Consider the following 24,555-nt stretch of genomic DNA (forward strand, 5'->3'; position numbering starts at 1 on the left):
GATTTCATGGTTCGAAAAAAGGTCACCCTCACAGATCAGATCAGAGCCAAAAAGCTTACATTATTTGTTGCAGGAAGAAATAGTAATCTTTGGCAGCATACTCTATTTTATTAAATTAAAAATTGCCTCCAACTCTACACCAGCTACTTCCAAAGCTAAGAATATCATCATAATAAAATAAGGACCAAGGATTTTAATGCTGTTCATGTATTCATTAGTGAGGAATACCGCAAAAAGGTAACTTAAGTTTGCAAAACCCTAGACCTTGCCTATAAAAAGGAAGAGGTAGTCCTCATTTAGTAAACACAATTTGACTGGCAGCTCTATTGTTAAGTAAAGTGGTTGCTAAGTAAAACCATGATTGTGCTTATGATATTATTTCAACTTTCCTTAAGTCATAAATGCAAGGATTGGCCATAAAGGTTTTTTTTTCATCACCATTGTAACTGTGAATGGTTGCTAAATGAGGCAATCACTAACTGAAGACTAACTATATTTTATTGGCTGTAGAATACAAGTACCATCCAATAGGGTATATTCTTCATTGTTATTGTTACCTGGACCATACTCCAGTTAATTCAGCATTTTAGCTTCTAATCTATTAATGGATTATGCTAAAATCTCATGACCTCTCTCCTATTTAACAAAAGCCAGGTAGTGAAAGACTCTATAGCTGTTAAATAATGAGTATTGAATCCATTTTCAAAACTTTGGAAAGACGTGAAAGCTGAAATGAATGAATTTTGGAAGAAAGACTAGCTAGATTGGTTATAAGAAATGCTTTTAACCAATGACCAATTTAATCTTTCTTCCAAAATTACAACTGAAATTGACACACTTTTTCAACCTTCCTTTCTTTCCATATAAGCATAAAAATCAGCAATATTTGCATACATTATCATTTCTGAGGAATAAACAGAACTTTTTTCTCTCAATCATTCTCTTTGTCTATCTATCCCTCCCCCCCCCACTCCCCCATCCCAGAAGGAAGCACCAGTAGCAGAAGTACAATTATGGTATGAAGTGACACATCTTCAAAGAAAAAAAGAAAGGAACTCCAGTTGCTTCCTGAAAAAGCATCTTTGGGACAACCATGACCTGGATGACTGAGAATTTCTACAGACTTTTAACTATGCAATTTGGGATGAAGACCCTTCTAATGATGTAGGAGTATGAACGGATTTCTAGAAAAAAGTGCAGACTACAGGAACCATTAGTACTATTCAGGTGATCCTGAGGATACAGATAAACTTCCAAGTGCTTCAACAACCTTCAAAAAGGATGCAAATTACCATCTGTCTATAACAAATATAAATCCTTCCATTTCCCACCATCCAGTCAGAGCTGAAGAAGCTTCTTGGGTGAGAAGCAAAATGCCTTCAAAGAAAAAACAAGAAAATCCAGTTTCCTCCTGAAAAAGCACTTTGTAATTTGAAAAATTACAGATGATGTATATATTGGGGAAAAACTGTAGAAGGCCATGATTAGGACAAAATTAAACACCAACAGCAAGTATCTTCGGTCAACATAAATCTTTCTTATGATGAATTTTAAACACACTTCCCTTCCAAAAAACAAAATATTGAAACTTTAAAAGGTGTAGCCTGATGGATAATGAAATGGAAAATGGAAAAGTTCCAGATAGGAAAGGCAGCCAAGAATTTGATACTATTTTCCTTTCTCAAAATATCATTTCCATTCTTCCATACTTTCATGTGTGAACATACTGCTACAGTGGGTATATTTGAAATTTGCTTCCCAAACTTTATCCTTCATTATCCCAAATTGCTACTTAGAATATCCTTCCATAGAACGTAGGTAAAACACTTTAATTTGGAATGACTTAAATCTGTTGGGATTGGGTAATGGATTAATGTGTCTTTACTCAAAGAAAAAACATTTTGACCCAACTAATTTATTCAGGGAAGCACTGGTTTAAACCTTTGCTACTTTGGAAGGAGGGGGCCAGAAGTTGAGAGCATTTTAGTTTTGTAGGGAGAAGCATCATTCTACTCTAACTTTGAGGTCCAGCAAAAGATAACTCTGGAGTAGATTCCTCACATGTTACTTCTTCCTGATTCTTGGTGCAAAAGGATGTCCTTCCACCTAGAATGAATTTAATTTGCTTTTTACCTAATCCTAATCTGCTACTAATTTTTTCTTCTTAAGATTCCTGGATCATTTTTAGGCAAAGCATGTCCTTTACCATTGATCTTTGTACCCACAATCTCTGTCCTCAAGGTTCATATCTCAGTACCTACTCTTGTATTTCAACCATCTGCTCCTTTTTCTCATTCATACATTATTATTCCATCCTTCACTTTCTCCTCTTTACCTTGACTGAACATGTATCTGAATGCCAGAAGGAAGTGGAGCTGTTGGAAAGCAATTTTCACATAAACCTGCATGTTCTAGAACAGTGGCCCCCAACCTTTTTTGTGCCACGGCCCGGTACCGGCATCACAAAATGATCCGTGGCCCGGTACCGGCATCAGCACGCATGGCAAGGCAAGCCGAGCGACCGGCCAGCCAGCCGTCCCCTGCTTCTCCCCGCCACCTTCAACTCCTCCTTTGTACCTTTATTGATGGGCTTCGGGACGGCTTCGGGACGGTCGCTCGGCTCACCTTGCCTTGGGGACTGAAAGAATCCTCGCGCCTTAGTTTTGTTCGGAGCCGCCCCCCCTCTTCGATGAAACTAAGGTGCGAGGATTCCTTCAGGACCCAAACGCCGCTTTCCAACCGGAAAAGCTCACCGGAAGCACTTTCTCATCAAAACAAGATGGCGGCGCCCAGCAAACCGGCGGCCCGGTAGAAAATGTTCCACGGACCGGTACCAGTCCAGGGCCCAGTGGTTGGGGACCCCTGTTCTAGAACATGATTCTCAACCTTTTCTTCACCATGGACCTCCTTTAAATACCTTTTGTGGCTACGGACCATGGCCACTGACCCCCAAGACTTAACTCATGATTTAAATAATAATATTTCTTCAAGCCTTTGTGGATCTCCTGTGGCATCACCCCCCTTTGGTGGTCTTCCAACCACACATAGAGAACCACTGTGCTAGAATATTCAGACACATGTTCTATCAAGTGCAAAGCAGACATAGATTTCCACTCAGAGTTATAATATTGAGCCATGGTGGCACAGTGGTTAGAGTGCATTACTGCAGACTACTTCTGCTGACTGCAATTTGGCAATTCAAATCTCACTTGGCTCAAGGATGACTCAGCCTTGAGCCTTGAGGTGGGTAAAATGAGGAACCAGATTGTTGGAGGCAATAGGCTGACTCTGTAAACCACTTAGAAAGGGCTGTAAAGCACTGTAAAGCGGTATATAAGTCTAAGTGCTATATGCTATATGAAATGTTCCAAAGTTATTCTGAATGGCAGAAGAAACACCACCTTCCGGAAGCCTGCTAAGGCATTCATATCTTCCAGACTTGGCCCTTTCATATCATATCATATCAACTCAAGGTCCACCCACTTGGATGCATGGAAGAATGTTAATCCATTTCATGTAATGAGGAGCACACAGTTTTCAACACATCTCAGAGTCTTCTGAACTGGGCCCAAATACTGAGTTGGTGTTGAATAATTATTTGAGTTCTTTATTTTGCAGTAGAATATGATTAGATTGGTCAAATGTATTTAAGATGACTGGGCAAGTATTGCTAATGAGATACAGAAAGGTAGGGGGAGGAGAGAAATTGATGTGCTTCAATAACACTTTCATGTAACACTTATCTCTGACTGTACATTAATTCTTTAATCCCTCTGTACCATGCAGAGATGCCTAATTAAAGTACATTTTTCCTCCTTTTCTAATGCTCATTTTGCCAGCTATTTATGCTGATTATCATGGCTGTAGTTGATATTCTTTCATTTGAATGGTGAAGGAGAGGAGGGAAACAGCACACATGCTTTCTTTTGGTTAGGTTCGTTAATCTTCATAACTTTTTCCTAAAATAAGCCATGTTCCATCTTGTGTGTATTCCAAGCTGCAACCACAAATACTTCTACTTTTTGTTCCTGACGAAGCCCCTTCAAGTCATTCCACTTTCTTGGGCAGGTCATATACACAACATAGACTTCCTACCTACCCAACTAAACAACAAATAGAATAGAATTCTTTATTGGCCAAGTGTGATTGGACAAACAAGGAATTTATCGTGGTGCAAATGCTCTCAGCATACATAAAAGAAAAGATACATTCATCAGATCAAGAATCATAAGGTACAATACTTAATAATAGTCATAGGGTACAATAAGCAATCAAATCATACTAGGAAACAGTCAATATAAATCGTAAGGATACAAACGACAAAGTTACAGTCTATTACCCTCAGTTGGTTTTCTGAATATCTCCGGTTATCAGACCTGCAAGTAATAGTCAATTGCCACTCAACTGGGTGTGCCATGCAATTCTTGTAAAGTTGTTCAGTCATTGTTGAAGCTTTGTGTCTTGATGGCCATCATTTCTCCAGGATTGTCTGTTACCAACTGCTTTTTCAGACATTAGTGATAGTATCTAGCCACCTTTTCTTTGGGCACCTTCTTTTTTTGATCACCTTCCATTTTTCAAAACTTCAGGGTCTTCTCCAATGACTTTCATCTAATGTATCCTACCTAACTGCTTAAGCAAAAGCATTTATTATTAGTTTTCATTGAATGATCTGGTTTTACTTCAATAATATTGAGGATCATGTTAGTGTAAGCCAGTGGTGTCAAACTCAAGGCCCGTGGGCCAGATGTGGCCTACGGGGTGCTTAAATCTGGCCCATGGGACTACCCTGGAAATAGCAAGGGACCAGCCCACGGTGCCTCTGGCAGCCAAAACAGTGCATGCAGTGGTGGATTAAGACTCACTGGTGCCCTAAGCACGGACAAATCTTGGTGCCCCTCCTCCTTTGTACATACTGTACAAACAAAGCCAAGCTTAGGCTACATAAAAGTTTTTGTGGTGTCCCCTTTGGGCCTGGGGTCCTAAGCACGTGCTTAGTCTGCTTAATGGTTAATACACCACTGGTGCATGGAGGGCTGCGCACGCCCCCCCCCCCCATGCCCCATTTTTGGCCTTGATGGCCTTTCGCACTCCATTTTGGCTTGCAGGGTGCTGCAGGAGCCCATCTAGGCCAAAAATGAGATGTGGGGGAGCCATATGCAGCAACTGCTCCCTGTTTTGGCTAGCAGGGTGCTGCAGGAGGCATCCTGTCTGTTACGAACTAACTAAATAAACTCAGTATTAAAAACTCTTCGAGCTCCGCTCCAACTGCAGGCTCATAAACCTGCAGCTCGGATTGGTCCCCAAGTAAACGATCATGATTGGCTGCCTTCGGCTAACCTGATTGGCTGAAAGCGGCCATCCCTGATTGTAAGACTAAGCGCGGTTAAACTCGTTCCCATTGGTTATTGCGGCGGCAGCCAGCTCTATAAAAGAGCTGCTGCTGCCCAAGTGTTTTGCTCTGTTCTGAAGTTACTATTAAAGAGTTGAGTCACTACCCGATGCCTTGTCTCCGTTATTGTGCCCACTCCTCCAGACTTAACACTGTCCTGCCTCCCCCCGCCCCAGCCAGCCTATGGAGGAGATGTACAATGCTGATCCAGCCCTTGAAGAAATCCAGTTTTATACCCCTGGTGTAATCCAATGTTCTCTGTCATCACAATCCAAATGCCTCAAATTTTCCTTGTTCGGTCGTCATTCCTGTCAATTTTTGATCCCTTACATGCAATGAGAAAGGCTTTATATAACCTCTCCCTCAAGTAGCAAGTTATCTTGGATCTTCCCTGATGATCAAAGCCTACTGCAATCTTGTTCAGATTTAAAATGCTGCCACTTAATACCAAAAAGTCAAAATCCCATATTATTTCTTGTAGATCCCTGCAACATTGGGCGAATTTAATATTTGCAGTACATTGTTACAGTTGCCTATAAGTCTTAAGAACAGAAAATTAAAGTTGGATTGGTTGTTTCTCGTTGCATTATATGGTAGAACCCATATCATAGCTGGTTTCACCTTTTGTGTGTGTGTGGTTGTATGAAGTGTGGTTTATTGGCTCAGCCAATCTCATTGTACACATGATGTAGTCTGACAATAAAGGTAATAATAATTATTATTATTCAATAAGCTATAATTGTTCTGCTTGGCTCGCATAACATTCTGAAGCATAAATGGCTGGACACATTGATATGTATATGTGCTTTAGCTTCTATGTCATTTCTTCTTTCCAAAATAAGGAAGTAAATAATTTACTAAAAATTCCAGTAACACTCTGATGAACAATTTCCTTCTTCTTCTTCTTCCGTGCCATTGCTTTTTAACAATACCATTCACTGTGACTGTATCTCTACTGTGGGAAACATAACTGGTCATAAAAATCCAAGTTCACATTTTGTACTATACATCATGCTTCAACTTCCTGCATCTGGAAGCAATGGCTTCCCTCTCATAAAAGAAAAAGAGAGACTACATTTCTAAGCTACTAGCAAAGCACAAAGAAAATCCCTTGTTAGTCTTATAGTCCAGAGCCTGATTCATGAAAGGATCTCAAAGAAAAACATACATTCCTTGAGGTAAGGCTGAAAGAACCAACTCATGCTATTGTGAACAAAATTCCCTAAATACAAACCTTCTAAGTGGAATCTCTTACAGTGACCTTTCATATGGCCTTAAAGCTGCTGTTGCAAGTAAATTCTTTGTGTGTTTACTCAGAACTGTTCTTATTCAGTAAATTGGAATTCTCTCCCACACCTCAGATTCTCCTTTACTTTTCATTCTGACATTTGTATTATCCCCCCAATATAGCCATTCCTTCTACAATCCTTACAAGCACCATCTATACTTTACTAGCCAGTCCTAATGCACAAAACAGATTTATCCTTAAGGAGCTGCTGATACAGTTCTCCAGAGGAATCACTGAGTCTGCCATCTGTATCTCTATAACTGTCTGGTTTGGCTCCACAAGCAAACAAGACAGACACAGACTTCAGTGGATAATTAGAACTGCAGAAAAAAAACATTGCTACCAGCCTGCCTTCCATTGAGGACTGTATACTGCATGAGTCAAAAAGAGGGCTGTGAAAATATCTACAGACCCCTCACATCCAGACATAAATTGTTTCAACTTCTACCCTCAAAATGACATTATAAGATATTGCACACCAGAAGAACTAGACACAAGGACAATTTTTCCCCCCATACCATCACTCTACTAAACAACTAATTCCCACAACACTGTCAAACTACTTACTAAAACTGTATTACTATTATTTTTCTCATCCTTCCTATTACCTATTTCCTTTTCTGCTTATGACTATAACTTGTTGCTTGTATCTTTACAATTTATATTGTTTTATTTAGTTTCCTAGTATGATTTATGTTGATTGCTTATTTAGTATCCTATGATTATCACTGAGTTGTATCCTATGATTCATCATATTTATGATGACTATGATCATGATTTATCATTTATATCTTTATGTACACTGAGAGCTTATGCATGAACACATATTCCTTGTTTGTCCAATCACACTATTCTAGAATTCTACTCTACTCTACTCTACTCTACTCTACTCTACTCTACTCTACTCTACTCTACTCTACTCTACTCTATTCTATCTCACAGTGCTATAATTTGGACCAATGGCAGATAAGGTTTCTTTATAAAGCCTACTGTACATACCTGTTTTATATTTGTTTTAGTGTCCAAGCAGACACTATTTTACATGTACCTTATGGAACACATGGGAGGCATAAATGGATAAAGGAAAATAGGTGTGACCAAATCAACACATCAGCATCCCCAGATACCACGATTCTTCAGCCCCATGCATTTATCTTCATTGGGTGAAGTTCTCCAAATGTTTTCTCTACTTAACTCACTTTCTCTACTTTTAACTTAAAATTAGAAATGGTCCAGAAGACACCTGTGCATAAAACACATCTGTTGGAGGTGCATAAAAAGCATCTGTTGGACCTGTGTAGTTCTTGGGATGCAAACTATCTGTATTCTAATGGCAGAAATGATCTTTTACCCTCTTAAAAAGGAAGATTTTGTTTTTAATTTGCTGGAGCTTGAGTTCAACATTTCCACATCAACTCGGGTTGCTAAAGCATGTTTCATTCATGAATAATACCATGTTTGCCAATTGGAGGTTTTATTTTCCATAGTATTATTCTTTCCTATGTGATTTGTGAACATAAATTATGTTGACTTGGCCATTTATCTGTCCAAATACATTTTTAAATAACAATTCTTTCACTGCTATCTGCACATTATCAATCTCACTGATGAATTATTTCTCTGCTTCTCTTCATCTCTGTGAATTCAGCAAAGTTGGTCACAATTTGAAAATTTATGGTTGTTTGCAAAAGAGGAGAGCCAGAGTAATGGGGGAATAGGAGCACCTATGTATAAGATTCAACATATTTTTCAGTTTAAGCCAAAAGGAGACATAGAAAATTCATTGGGAGAATATGAATTAAGAGGTTGGGGACAGGGGAAGGGTAGGCCTGTAACTATCCAAAGCACAGTAGCTTCAAGTTCTAAAACTGGAATTGTTTACAAATATCAGCTGGTTAATTCCTTCATATCCTCATTTATACACCCAACATGATTAGGAAATTTGCCCTTTAAATTAAGATTCTTAACAATTTAAATTTTGGATAGTGGTGTTATTTTGCTTTTTTCTCATTCCATATCTCTCAGTTCCACTACACAATTTTTAAACAAAAGGCTTTAGATTTATTTTTATATTAAAGCTTTTAAGCTCTGCTATTCCAAATAGCAGACTGAACTAGCAGACATTTCCAGTGTGTATTTGGTGGTCTCTTTGTTGTGATTTAAGACAGAGCCATGTCCTCTTAGGTCTCAAGTACAATCATAAAATTCTGGTTTCACTAAAATATCCTTGACTTTTGGGCTAGATTCTGGTTTAGTCCAATTTGTGTCATGAGATCTATTTTATATTTGAGCCAAAGATTTGGTGGCTTTGGTGGCCTTAAAGCAATATAATTAGTTAGCATATTCTAAACATATTATAATACAAATCCGAACAACTATGTAAGTGTGGACATAAAATGTACATTTCTAATTCTTGCTCATCTTGGAGTAGTTCTATCTTTGTAATCCCTAAATATAGATACTGAATTGATGCTACGTAATCATCACTAATTTCTTATCGGTTTGTATACAAGTGATCCCCATTTATTGTTCAGCGACAATTCAGCTTACAATGCTGCTAAATGAGTGGTACCAGCTATCGAAGTGCTCCTGTAGTCATGTGATCACAATTTGGACATTCAGCAATTAGCCCAGATTTCTGACCTTTACAGTATCCAATGGTCACGTGATCATATCAGGTGACCTTCTCTGACAGCTTCCTGCAAGCAAAATCAATGGGGAAGCTAATGAGAAGTTGGAAGTCATGTTCACATGAGGTCCTCTCATAATAACTCCTATGGTTTTCACTTAATGATGGAAGCTGCTGGAACTGTCATTGCTAAGTAGTACGTCATGTGATATTGTACTATACAGTGGGACCTCGGGTCACGAATGCTCCTGTTCACAACCAAATCCACCTGATTTTTGAATCGGGTCATGATTCATAAATCCGGTGGTGAACAAAATCGGCACAGAAAGATTCCCTTTCCACACTGATTTCCCCTTCGGCACCATTTTTTTAGTGCGCGCATGCGCAGTCAGTTGTGCTTCCAGTCCCGACCCAAAGCTCCACTGTACAACCATATCCCTTAGCAATAAAAATTCCAGTCCCAGTTACCATCATTAAGCAAGAACCAACTTGAAAGAGTCCCTATTTCATTTTATGCAGAATTTCTCACTTTTGTAATATACAAAGCAGGTTTCTAACATGTGCCTGATGCTATGAGACCATATTACGAACAACGTGTCTATTGAATTACGAGCAATGTAATGCTAGCATTGCTGAGAGGGAACATTTTGGGAATTATTATCTGGGTATACAGATTGTAATTTTTTTTTCCTGCCTCCCAGTTCAATTCAGACAGAAAAGAGTATTAACTACAGATCAAATTACCCCAGAAAGGAAGCTAACATAGGATATATGCAACTGTGCCATTTCGATTAATGACAGACTAGCCTAGTCTCTGTTCCCCAATGGAACCCTTGTTTTTGTTTACTGCCTCTTCCTATTTAAGTAGATGCACAGGAATGTCTCCTAGGAGAAAAGGGGATGTTTTTCCAAGTTTTTCCTTCAGAATACAAGAGAAAACACTCTCTAATCCCTGGCCCTGCTGCCCTAGTGTTTTGAGAGCTGGCATCCAACCACATCTGGAAGGGCAAGAGGTTCCCCTACTCCTGACCTAGATTAGCGTTTAAATTATTCCCAAACAAAAATAAAAGACAAGGGGATCAAAACTGGTTTTGTTTTTTTTGTCTCTAGAAAAGTTGCGGGTTTAAATCATTTAAAACTACCCCTCCCCCCCCAAAAAAAAAAAAAACTTCACAAGAACAATAAAAAGTAGCATTTCTTCTCATCTATATGATATTTCTTATCAAATAGCACTCTGATCATTCCATTTAAGATCTTTTCCAGCAATAGCTTTGTTTATCATAGTCGTCTCATTTGCAAAGAAACGTAGATAACCAAAATGTTATTAAGAGGTCTGTGACCAATAAACAAGAAGTCACAAGGCTTCTAATTTATTGCCATGTGCTGGGTTTATCTTCTTTTTCTTTGATTTGATTTTGGGATTTATTTATTTTTTTGCTGTGTTGGCTAAAAAGTGCTGCTTAGATCACTTTTTTTTTCTCCTGCTGACTCAGCATTGCTGTGGAAAAGGACCTAGGTTAATCCATCATTTTCTTTTCTTGGAAATAAATATTCTTGTGGCAACATTGTCTAGAAAGAGTACAGAAAGTCTGAGAATGATTTAGGCTAAAGGTGAAGCCAAGATAGATCCTTTTGTCGAAGGGGTGGGATATTTATACTAGAAGATGCTAAGATTGGGATCTTCAGTAGTCAGCAAATACAGACCTCTAGCCCTTTCTGATAACATAAAGATCAAAATTTACGATAGACTTTAATTCAAATCCTCTGTTGGCTTCTCGAGTCATTAGGGCAGTGGGCTTATTATTTATTTATTTTAGCAATGCATTTCGTTCTTAGGAAAGAAAGTTCAAACATGCCACAATTTCGATAAGATCGCAACATTTATTCACACCACATTGTGCAGAATACACGTGGGGTGATTTTCTGATCCTATTTTCAGAAAAAGCCAAAGTTTCTTTTGAAGTCTATGCACTTTGCAGAAAAAAGTCAGGACAGATATTTCAAATTAGACCTGGGCTGGCTTCTGCCTAAAATTTTGGAGGGCTCAGGCTTTTTGAGCCTCAGAACAATGGCCTGATTCAGCATAAGGGACTGCGGTGTGTTCGTGCACTGGAAAACCTTTTCAGATTAACATGTTTAGATTTTTTTGTGCAACTGTTGGCAATAATGTATGGCAAATATTCAAGCTCTGCTCTTATGAAAAGTTCTATCTTTTGGCAAGTTTAAGGGATCAGTGCAACACCTCCATTCTTTGGGTCTGATATTTCTAAAGAAAGCAACATTACTTGAAACTGATTGTTGTACTGTGTGAGATGGATGGCTATATAATTCTGACAAATATTTTTTTTTTTAAAGATGGTTTCTTAGTGTTCTCCAAGCTTGGTTGTTTTCTTGTAGAAGTTTCATTATCCAAACTAAGTAACATTAGCAGTGTTCACATTAGAGTAAACCAATAAACCTTCAAAACCATGCTAGCCATTTAAATCCTTGTGAAATCATTTAGACTCTACTGAGGAGACCCTACAAACAGGGGTATCAAACTCAAGGCCTGGGAGCTGGATCCACTCCATGGGGTGCTTAGATCTGGCCTGCAGGGCTGTCCTAGAAACAGCAAAAGACCGGCCCATGGTGCACTCATTCCCCACCCCCCGAGCTCCATTTTCACTGGCAGAGGGTGGCAGGAGGCTGTCACAACTAAAAATGGAGCTCTGGAGCCTGTTTTCTCTGACAGAGCGCTTGGGCCGCCACAGATGCCCCCGACAGGAGTGATGTCAAGCTGGCCAGGCCCACCCTGGCCCCCGAGGTCAAACACAACCCTGATGCAGCCCTTAATGGAATAGAGTTTGACACCCTTGCCCTACAGGATTATCACAGAGTTGCCTTTACTATTTTGAACATTCAAATGGAGAAAGTAAAAAAAAAACCAATTAAAAGGAAAGCCCTTCTGGGTCTGGAATGATTGTTCCCTCTTTTTATCTCATTTTCATATTTGCCATAACTGCTCCAAGAAAGACTCTTGATTGGCAGATCCGTTTTTGCAGAACTTGCTTCTGCAAATATTTTGAGGTAGCACAATTAACATTCTGGGTGACTCTGTTCTAAAAAAAAGAAGAAGAAAAGAAGCAGCAGCAAAGATCAATTAGCCAGGGAACTCTTCCAGAAGGTTACTAAATTCTAAGGAAAAGAAGTCTCTCCACCCCAGATCTGGAAACTGTTTATCCACAATGGTGCCCTTCCTTGGATGATTGCTAATCTTGTACACTTTCCTTTACAGAGGTGGTATTCAGCAGGTTCTGACCAGAGTAGTTTGGAGATCTGGCAAATACCACCTCTGATTGGCCCCGCCCCATCTATTCTCTGCCTCCCGAATCCCAGCTGATCGCTGGGTCTTCTTTTGTTGCCCTGCACAGGAGAACAGAGCTGGAAATCAGGTTAGTTGGGTGGGGAGGGAATAGAGATTTTACAGTATCCTTCCCCTGGAGTGGGGTGGGAATGGAGATTTTGCAGTATCCTTTCCCGGTCACACCCACCAAACCATGCCCACCAAGCCACGCTCACAGAATCAGTAGTAAAAAAAAAAGAATCCCACCATTGTACTGATATCTTCTTAATTATCTGAAACTTTATTCCTTCTTTGTCAGTCTTTCTCTTTTTAATGTGACACTATCAAAGAAAGCAGGACAGTTATATGCAATTCATGACTTAGTCTTGAAACGGTAGTAGTGTTGGTCTACATCATAACAAAGCAAACTTATAGTATTTATACAAAATAATCAAGTGAGCCTAGTCAGAACTCTAAGAATACAGCTATAAACCTGACAATACTACTAGGTGAAAAAAAAAATATATTTTCATTTAAAATTTAATAACTTCAAGCTGGTCAAAGCTTTGCTGCATGGAATTCCCTAGCTGGAGCTGTTATAGAAAATTGACACCACTATCTGACTATCTCTACAGTACTGTATAGCCAGTTTATAATGCCTGGTAAGACCACACTTGAAGTATTGCATTCAGTTTTGGTCACTACAATATTTAAAAAATGTTGAAACTCTAGAAAGAATGCAGAGAAAAGCAACAAAGATGATTAGGGGAGTGGAGGTTAAAACATATGAAGAACGGTTGCAGGAAATGGGTATGTCTAGTTTAAATGAAAAGACAGACTAGGGGTGACATGATAGCAGTGTCCCAATATCTCAGGGGCTGCCACAAAGAAGAGGGAGTCAAGCTCTTCTCCAAAGCACCTGAGGGCAGGACAAGAAGCAATGGGTGGAAATTAATCAAGGAGAGAAGCAACTTAGAACTAAGGAGAAGTTTCCTGATAGAACAATTAATTCCTGGAATTGCTTGCCTTCAGAAATTGTGGGTGCTCCAACACTGGAGGTTTTTAAGAAGAGATTGGACAATTATTCATCTGAAATGATATAAGATTTTCCACTTGAGCAAGGGGTTGGACTAGAAGATCTCCAAAGTCCCTTCCAACCCTGTTATTCTGTTATTCCTCCTGTCAGTTTCAAAGTATTATAGTGAATGCATGAATACCTGGTCTTTTCAGTACATTGGGAATTTAAGTTTTAATAATCTGTTCAGTGTGTTTAGTTCATCAACACATCTTGTAGGAGCAGAGGAATCCTTGAAATTGGGTACAAACATTGACTCAAACAAAATAACCACCACCACCCCATCCTCATTTAAAACCATATGATGCTGTGAAACCTATGGATTACTTCTCAGTTTTCCTTGAGAGTATATCCCACTAAACTGAACAGGGCTAAGTTTTAATCAGGCTAGCTGGGATATTTCCTTTATTACTTAGGGAAACCTTTTGGTATTTCTTCCCACCGGATCTGCTGTTTGAGGATCTGGCCTTGGAGAACAATTCTGGATGCAGCCTATTACCTAACTGATATAAATTACCAGGATGTAGAAGAATTCTGAATCCTTAAGAGGAAAAGGACTTTCCAGACAAAAGAAGGCCATTTCCCAGAGTAACACAATACTCTAATTGCAGTAAAAGCTCCAATAAAGTGATTCAGCACATTGAAGGGCTAGACGCATAGAAGTCCATTGTTAACATTTGGCCTTCTCACTCAGAGGAAGCTCACATCATTTCCTTTGCTGGTAGTGGAATTCCCCTCATTGTATACTCTGAGGAGATGCTTATTCTCCTCACTGGTTGTTAATAAAATGTCCTTGTAATGGATCTGATAGTACCAACTACCTAAGGCTTCCACTTTGTAATGATTATTATTTTTAAAATAATACATCCAGGGGGAAAAAGTTACAATCAATCCTTTTTTGCTACCCCATCACTCTCAACCCTTGATCCTGTCATTTAAAAAAAAAAAAAAAAAAGCAAATGTAAGAGAAATATGAAGTTCTGTGATTTGCTTCCCTGCATTATTTGTTAAACAGAAAAAAACATATTCCACTCTCTCTATTCTCTCTATTCAGCCCAGGAAATGTGTTTTAACATATACATTATGTCCTTCTGCAGAAAACATTAGTGCCTCAACAATCAACACTCAAACTTAACTTGCTGAGTTTTCCATACAGCTCTTAGAAGAAAGGAAGTAGAGAGTCTGAAATCTCTATTTAAAAGACCTCCTTCCTATTTTTATGTATACAGTTTTTCTTAATTGATCACAAACACTTATCTCAGGGGTCAGCAACCTGCGGCTCTGGAGTTGCATGTGGCTCTTTCATCCCTCTGCTGCGGCTCCCTATTGCCGGTCGGTTCCACAGTTGATAGGGTTTTGGTTAGGACAGGTAGAGGACAAAGGATGCCACGCTAGGAGGAGACTCTATGGTGGGGAAACTGCCATAGAGTCTGGTCGGCTTCAGAATTGAAAGGAAGACTGCCAATTAGGAACTTTGTGGCTCTTTGAGTATTAAAGGTTGGTCTATCTCCTTATACATTTTGCTGATTTGTGACTATAGGAGGTCCTGGATCAAAAACACCTTAAAAGGGACATCTTCTCTCTACTGCTCATTCATTAGTTTTCCTCACTTTCAATTCAAAAATGCTCAAAGGTGAGCATTGGAACAGAAGGCTACAAAAGGACGCTCCTTTACCTCATGTCTTATTGTTACTTGCATATTTGAAAAAAAATGCAACACCCAGAGCTCCAACGAATAATGGAGAGAACCTTAAAGTGGTGTGGTTCTTAGCAGATGCCCTGGGATTGCATAGGGCAGAAAGTTAGGTCATTGATCAATCAACATAATCAACAATAAATGATATTTTGTATTCACCTTACCATTCCTGGACTTGCACCTTCAATTTTATGTGCCTAAAACACACACACACACAATTGTCTCTGCCATTATCAACAGCATCTGGCTCTGTACCCAAGAGGGGACTGACTGAGAAGCAGAAGCAGTCAGGGGACACTTAGAATCATATAGCAATAGCAACAGCACTGAGACTTATATACTTTTTTATTTATTTTTTATTTATTTATTTGATTTGCCAATTGTTTACAAGATAATAAGTATAAGAGTATACATAGTTGTGAATACATGAAATGGGTACATATATGAAAAATAAAAGAATAAGAGAAACAATAGGACAGGGACGGTAGGCACGTTGGTGCGCTTATGCACGCCCCCTACAGACCTCTTAGGAAAGGGGTGAGGTCAATAGTAGACAGTCTAAGGTTAAAGTTTTTGGGGTTTAAAGTTTTTTTTTAAAAAGGTTAAAGTTTTAAAGTTTCTGCTTCATAGTGCTTTACAGAGGTTTATAAATGTTGGCATATTGACCCCAATGATATGGGTTCTCATTTTATCAGCCTCAGAAGGATGAATCAACCTTGAGTCCAGTTATTATTGAACTCCTGGCAGTGAGCTGAATTAGCCAGTATTACTACATTCTAACCAGTACTCTTTTTCTACAGTTGGAAGGGATGTTAGAACTCATGTCCTCCAATTCCCTGATTAATGCAGTAAGGGCTTGTTCATGATTAGACTCTCATTATTTATTTATTTAATTTATATTGCCGCCTTTTGCAATTGAATAGCCTATTGCCGCCTATCGCCCATGGCAATTCAAGGCAGCTTACAAATATAAAACCACATTTAAAACAATAAAACTAATAAAAGGAATAAAATAATCAAATAAATTAATATAATAAAATAAAATCCACCCCCCCACCCCGGCAACAGCACCTCACACGAGCCATTTAATGGGCTCCATTCTGCTCTGGGTTCCCCAGGCCCACTGGCAGAACCAGGTCTTCCGCTCTTTCTGGAAGAGTGCTAGAGTGAGGGCCATTCTAATCTCTGGGAGAATGATGTTCCAGAGAGAGGGAGCCACCACAGAGAAGGTCCTTCTTCTGGGTCCCAACAGGTGTATCTCCCTAGGGGATGGGACTCGCAACATTCCCTACCTCGCCACTCTGATAGGTCAGGTAGATGTGATGCCAAGAGACAGTTCCTCAGATAAGTTTACAGGTGGACCATCTATGGTAGCCAAACAGCACTGTTCCACTGTTCATTGTTCTTGCTGCCCTTTGAGTTACGTGGGCTAGTTCTGGAGTCTGAAGAAGGCTCTGACGAGTGCTCTGTGTTGGAAGCAGAGATGGGGCCAGGACCGTCTGACAGTTATCAGCTGCCTTTAGAGTCATACATCAGTAAGGCAGAAGAACAGCTAGAACCTGTTCCCAGTGTGCGCATGCACAGAGTTGTCAGACAAAGGGGACAACTGAGGAACAAGGGCCAACTTGGAAGTAAAGTCACAGATGGATGGTGAATTGTTCCTCCCCTAGAGTATAAAAGGGAGCAAAAGGTGAGTGGGGTTTTGCAGGAGACAATTACTTCATCCCGGCGTGCTTGCCAAGTATTGCAGCATCGGAGAGATATAGGCCGGCCCCTCTCCAAGCCTGATAAAGGTTTGTAATTGGGAATTATTGTGAAAACTGTTGGCTAGGACTTTGTTGGAGAGTGAATTCATTGTAAATTAAATAAAAGAGGTTTATCAGGATGGGACCTCGGCTTTGTGCTGTTGGGGAAGCCTAGGTCAGAACGCAGGAGACCTGGCAGGTTTGTTGCTTCAAATGGCCAGCAACTCAGGACCAAAAGTTAGTGGAATGCAGTGACCAGGACTAGTCAGGAGGGGCCATGCACACACTAGCCAATTTATTAATATTTATGATGGTGATTATTATTATTATTATTATAGTATTTATTGCCATTGTACATCATGTATACAATGAAATGGGTTTAGCATTTACTGGTGCAATCCTTAACAGAAAATACAGACATGAATAGTATAGAAAATAACCTTTATACAGATAATTGGAAAAGAAAAGAAAACTAGTCATATGTTTCATGGATGCATGGAGTGATTGTAGTTGTATTTACGAGTCTGACAGCCCATGGATAAAAGCTGTTTTTCCAGCTGGCTATACTTCTGTATCTTCCGCCCGATGATAAAAGTGAGAATGGAGACACTGACCAGGATGTGAATCGTCCCCAAGTATCTTCCTTACTCTGCTGAAACAATGAGGCCTGGTGATGTCATTCAGTGGTGTTAGGGGTCAACCAATGGTTACTTGTGCCGAATTTGTCACTCTCTGTAGTGCCTTCCTTTCCTCAACTGTTGAACCAGTGTACCATACTGTTATACAGTATGTAAGGATACTTTCTATCATGGACCAATATAGAAAGAGGTCATCAGCCATTGTTCCACCTGATTTTTCCACAGGACTCTAAGGAAATGAAGTCTCTGTTGAGCCTTCCTAACTGCCAGGGACGTGTTGTTTTTTCATGTGAGGTCTTTTTTTTTTTTTTTATAAAAGTTTTATTTAAGTTTTCACAAAACATAAATACAAATAAAATATCTCTTTTTGAGAACAGCGTGACCCCGGGTTATCACTTTTCCATACAGACATAAACTCAATACTTATTTATCTTATACATTCTAATCCGTATTTTATAACTATTTGCGCAATTTTTTCAATAGCTTTTCCTTTCTTTACTTCCTATAGCCTTATTTTAAATTATCTCATTCCTTTCTTAATTCAATTACATATCTTCTTCTAATTTTTAAAATCTTTCTAATTAATGTTTTTATACTTTCATCTGTCCTGTTTACAATTTCATATTATCTTTTTTCATAAAACAAATTTTCCCCTAGAAATTACTAGAGTGGAGTGTAACACCTTTGTATCTTTTTTCAAATCTTGTTTAAAATTTTAAGTTACACCTTTACAGTTATAACATTTATTTTTTAACCTCTATTTTATAACACATACCTATTTTCAATCGAATTCTGCTTGGTACATTCCCTTAAAAATACACATTAAATTCTTAAAAGAAAAAAGTAAATATGTGTGTGTGTGTGTGTGTATATATATGCAGTAAGGGCTTGTTCATGATTAGACTCTCATTATTTATTTATTTAATTTATATTGCCGCCTTTTGCAATTGAATAGCCTATTGCCGCCTATCGCCCATGGCAATTCAAGGCAGCTTACAAATATAAAACCACATTTAAAACAATAAAACTAATAAAAGGAATAAAATAATCAAATAAATTAATATAATAAAATAAAATCCACCCCCCCACCCCGGCAACAGCACCTCACACGAGCCATTTAATGGGCTCCATTCTGCTCTGGGTTCCCCAGATGAGATTCTGCTGAAACGTTGCTACAACTTTAAAAGAACTACAATGACGTGGGAAAATACCCGAACCAAGCCGAACACCATACATGTAAGTACCCGCGAAAACTTAAGAAAACATATATATATATATATATATATCTGTGTATATATGTACAACAATAGTAAATGGAATAATTATTCTATTCAAGTACAGTTCTGCCATTAATATTAATAACAATCTTTTACATTTCTATTTCTTTTAACAAATATTACCTAGTAATATCAGTTGTCTTTCACTTTAATCATCTATATTTCATATTTTACTTATTACTGTCTTTAAATAAAAAACAAAACAATAGTTATTAACAGTAAATAAAATTATTATTCTTATTCAAATTCATCTTGTCAACTGATAAAAATCTTCCATGTTTCTTTTCAGTTTTTTTAAACTTTATTTTTAAATCATTGAGAGCCTTATTCTCTTTACAAACAAATATTCCATTACACATCAATAAAAAATTTTCTATCACTTTAATCATCTAAACATATTTTCTAACCCTTTTCTATTTCTAATATAACAATGCTATCCCATACACGCTTGCAGAATCCTCTCCTTAAGTTAAATTTTAACCATTGTCTCTGTGTCTATTAAATAGGTTTATACCTTTAATTCTTGTACGCTTTTCCTGTACCTCTATATCGTGTTTCTGTCTTTTGTAGCTTCTTTTCCTTTCCCTCTTCCCTCTCTTCTTCTCCCTCCCCTTTTTATTCCCTTTTCTATCTGATTCTCCCTTCTGTGATCCTCCCTTATGCTTCTTCCTGATATTATGATTGCTTTTCAAATTACTCTTTTGGGGGGGTTTGTTGCTTCAATGCTTAAGTTTGTAACTCCCTTTCCCCCCTTTCCCTTTTTTACCCCACTTAAAGTTGCTTGGTCATTAAAGATGGCTTCTTCGTTGTCCCGCCCTTCTTGTTCTGCCGGCGTTTCTTGTTGTTTTTCATAGTTTAAAATCTCCATTTCTAAAAACTGAAATACGAAGCCAAAAGCCATGTGAGGTCTTGACTAATAAGCACTCCCAAGAATTTAAAAGAGGAAACCCTCTCTGTTGTGAATCAATAAAAGTGAATAACCTAAATGCAAATTAGGGGTTGAAAACCTGCACACTTGATTGGTCCTTATACAACAACTTGGGATTGGGCCAGAACCAGTCCCTGATTGGCCATTTTTGGGACTGTCCTTATTGGTCAGTAGTTTGAACTTGTTGCACATTTTCATTGGTTAATAAGGCAGCAGCTAACCCTATAAAAGGGTTACTGCTGCCCATAGCATTGCTCTGTTATGTTCTATCACTTTATTAAAGAGTTGAAGTCACTGGTCAGATGTCTGGTCTCCCTTATTCTCCATACTTAACACTGGCGACGAGGGTGGGATTCGGAGACCGAAGAGCTGACTAACCTACAGAGCAACTAACAGAGCACGTGGTCGAACACGCACCATCAACGGCAACATGGCCAGCGGTGTCGTACCACCCGCTCCATTCAACCCAGAAACCGAAGACTGGGAGGCCTACATGGATCGGTTCCAGATGTTTCTGGAAACCAACAATTTGAAAGATGCGACAACCGGCAAAAAAAGAGCTATCTTTCTAACTCATTGTGGACCAACCATGTTTAAAATGGCAAAGTCGCTTGCCAAGCCAGCAGAGGTAAAAGAAATGGACTGGGACATCCTCGAGCCGTTACTACGGGCTCACTACGCGCCCACCGTACCAACCCTAGTAAGAAGACACAAATATTACCAGAGGGACCAACGGAAGGGCGAAAGCCTTGCCAATTACATCGCGGACCTCCGGAACCTAGGAGGCCTCTGCGGGTTCGCAGACTTAGAAGAAGCCCTCCGGGACCGCCTGGTTCTGGGCCTAGAAGACGGCGCTATCCAGAGCAAAATTATGGCTAAGGGGGACATCAGCCTCACCGATGCCCTTAAAGAAGCCTCGGCAGCGGAGGCGACAAAGAAGTCGGCAGCCCAAATGCGCCGCACCAACGCACCGCTACGTAAACTCGCCACTGATACCTCGCCTCGCTCAGAGAGACACCTGGTATCAACTCACCACGAAGACCTAGAGTCCCCGTCCGACAGCGATGAGGAAGAGGTCAACCGACTTCGAACGGAGAGAGACCAGTCCACACAACACTCATTTCGACCGTGTGCCGGCTGTGGAGCAAATCACCCACGATCCGGCTGCAAATTCCTTGACGCACTTTGCCGCCATTGCGGGAGGCGCGGTCACATCGCAAAGGTTTGCAGAAGCAAACAGAACTCCAAACCCCGACAGGCGAATTCCAGTCTTCAGGATTCTTCGGCACACACCGAGAAAAATTGAACCACTCCTACAGAAATAAGCCGTCCACCACTTCCACCAGGCGTGAAGAAACCAGGCGGGAAGAGACCCACCAAACAATCACCATAGGCCACACTACATCCCTTGATGCCGGGAAAATCCGAGTAAAAGTCGCCATCGAAAACAAACCTTGCGTGATGGAGGTAGACTCGGGATCTTCCCTCTCGATGGTGTCATGGAAAACGCTCAACAGCTCCTTCCAACGATTCGCCGCCAAGACCTTAACCCTCAAGGGTTATACTCAAAGACTATCAGGGCAACCAATCCCGTCGTCGGGTCCCGCAGATTCCAGGTCTCATTCAAGGACCGCACCGTCGCACTACCACTGACTGTCGTGGATCGAGACAGGCCTAGTCTTCTAGGCCTCCAATGGTTCAGGCCGCTCGGAATCACTGTAGCGGAGTCCACAAGGCCGAAAGCGTCGATTGGGAGGAAGCACTCGTGCAAGAATTCCAAGACGTTTTCGCGAACGGACTAGGCAAGTATAAGGGGACCCCAATCTCGTTTAACTTGAACCCTGAAATAGCACCCATCCGCCTTAAGCCGCGTCGGGTGCCGTTCGCCTTAAAGCCTAAAATCGACGAACAACTCGATAAGCTGATAGTGCAGGGCGTCCTGGAACCCACCGACCACGCCCGTTGGGAAACCCCGATAGTGACGCCTATCAAGCCTGATGGGTCCCTAAGAATTTGCGGAGACTACCGGGCCACATTAAACCACGCACTACAGCAAAGTGCTTATCCAGTACCGGTAGTGCAACATTTACTCCATTCTCTGGGCGGCGGAAAAGTTTTCGCCAAACTAGATTTAGCCCAGGCGTATCAACAATTGCCTGTAGACCCAACCACAGCCGAGGCGCAAACGATCGTAACACATAGGGGCGCATTTAAATGCAACAGGCTCCAATTCGGGGTAGCGTCGCCCCTGGAATCTTCCAGAGTTTAATGGAAAGGTTGTTACAAGGGATAAAAGGCGTTGTCCCATATTTCGACGATGTACTCATCGCTGCACCTAGCAAAGACATCCTAGAAAAACGACTCAGAGAGGTTTTACGAAGATTCCAAAATGCAGGCCTCAGAGTAAAAAAAGATAAATGCCACTTATGTACCGAAAAAGTAGAATTTTTGGGATATCTCCTGGACAGCCAAGGAATTCATCCCACCGAAGACAAATTACGAGCAATTAAAAAGGCACCCACTCCAAGGAACAAAGCAGACCTACAGGCGTTCCTTGGACTTATCAATTTCTATAATGTGTTTTTACCCCACAAAGCAACAGTAGCTGAACCATTGCATAGACTATTAGACAAAAAAAGCAACGTGGGTTTGGGGACAAAGGGAACAACATGCTTTCCAACAAGTAAAGAAATTGCTAACTTCTGATTCAGTACTTATGCAGTACAACGAGACTCTGCCGCTCACTATCACGTGTGATGCATCACCTTTTGGGGTTGGGGCAATTCTGGCCCACGTGTTACCAAACGGAGCGGAGGCCCCCATCGCGTTTTTTTCGCGAACCTTAGCTAAAGCTGAACGAAATTATAGTCAGCTGGACAAAGAAGCTTTAGCTATTGTTGCTGCAGTGAAACGATTTCACGAATATGTTTATGGCCGTGCGTTTACAATAATCACTGATCATAAACCGCTACTGGGGATCATTGCGGGTAATAAACCAACCCCGTATATATTGTCCCCCAGAATGACCCATTGGTCTGAATTCTTGGCGGCCTACAACTACACCTTGCAACACCGCCCGGGGAAATCGATTCTCCACGCCGATGCATTGAGCAGAACACCGCTCCCAGACGCTGTTGTGGATCCAGCCCCTACCCTCTCAACACTACAGATTGAAGCTCTACATGCACCACCCTTGACGGCTAGAGACATTGCTTTTGAAACGAAACGTGACCCAGTTCTGCAACACATACTACGCTGGGTTGAACGGGGGTGGCCGACGGACCAAATTGCACCTGAATGGGCGCCCTTCAAAGCCCGCCAAACCGAGCTGTTTTCCCAAAAAGGCTGTATCTTGTGGGGAGATCGAGTCGTAATCCCTGGCAAATTGCAACAGACTGTGTTGGCGGTATTGCATGAGGGACATCCGGGCATTGTGCGGATGAAATCACTCGCACGCCCAGCTATGCTTGGTGGCCGGGAATCGACAAAAGAATCGAGGCCTGGGTCGCTACGTGCCAACGTTGCCAGGACGTCAGCAATGCCCCACCTAAAGCAAGCCCAACCGAATGGGAAACGCCGAGGAGACCGTGGTCCCGTATTCATATTGACTTTGCGGGGCCTACCAAAGGTCACACTTTCCTGATTACTGTCGACGCCTATTCTAACTGGCTCGAGATTCATCGAATGCACACAACTACAACTGACTCAGTTATTAATAAATTAAACAGGCTATTTGCCACACACGGGTTTCCGGACGTGTTGGTCTCGGACAACGGCCCACAGTTCACTGCATTGCCCTTTGAACAATATCTTGCTGATCGGGGCATCCGCCATGCGCTAACCTCGCCCGCGCACCCTGCGGCGAATGGACATACAGAACGCATGGTACAATTTGTGAAAAAGACCCTGCACAAAATGGAATTTGGCAACATCGACGAGAAAATCAATCGAATTCTCTTATTGCAGCACATCACGCCCCACAGCGTGACCAACAAAACACCCGCTGAACTTCTTATGGGGGCGGAAAATACGATCGCACCTTGACCGGCTCCACCCGCTTTCGCACCGGAAAAACCTTTCGGCTCCAGCAGCAAATGCCGGGAATTTAAGGTAGGCGATTTAATCTTTGCAAAAACTTTTCCGGCGACCCGTTATGGATCACCGCAACCGTTACCCACCTCACCGGGCCTAGATCTTACCGCCTGCTAACAGGCGATGGGAGGGTGTGGAAACGCCACATAGACCAGCTCCGATCGAGATTACCACCCAGCGGCCATGACTTCCCGGTTCACCAACTCAAGGGGAGGGAGTATCGAGGAATTGACTTTGATACAACTAATAGCAGGTCAGCGGGGCCCTACAGCCCAGCGAAGCACCGGGCGTGAAGCGGGGAGGGAGTTGATGTCTTCAGGGAACTTTAATACGGGGAAAAGCGAACTGCAAAACCCGAAGAAACACGCAGTAGCAGAGACAACCACAGTGAATGCAGCACGGAATCGCCGTGCAGCGAAATAGAAGTTAACAAAGGTCATCCAAACGCTCCACGGAACCGGACATTAGACAAA

This window comes from Notechis scutatus, chromosome 2 (assembly GCF_049901735.1).
Source record: "Notechis scutatus isolate UNSWTSFEM ecotype Mainland chromosome 2, rNotScu1.2, whole genome shotgun sequence".
Taxonomy (NCBI): domain Eukaryota; kingdom Metazoa; phylum Chordata; class Lepidosauria; order Squamata; family Elapidae; genus Notechis; species Notechis scutatus.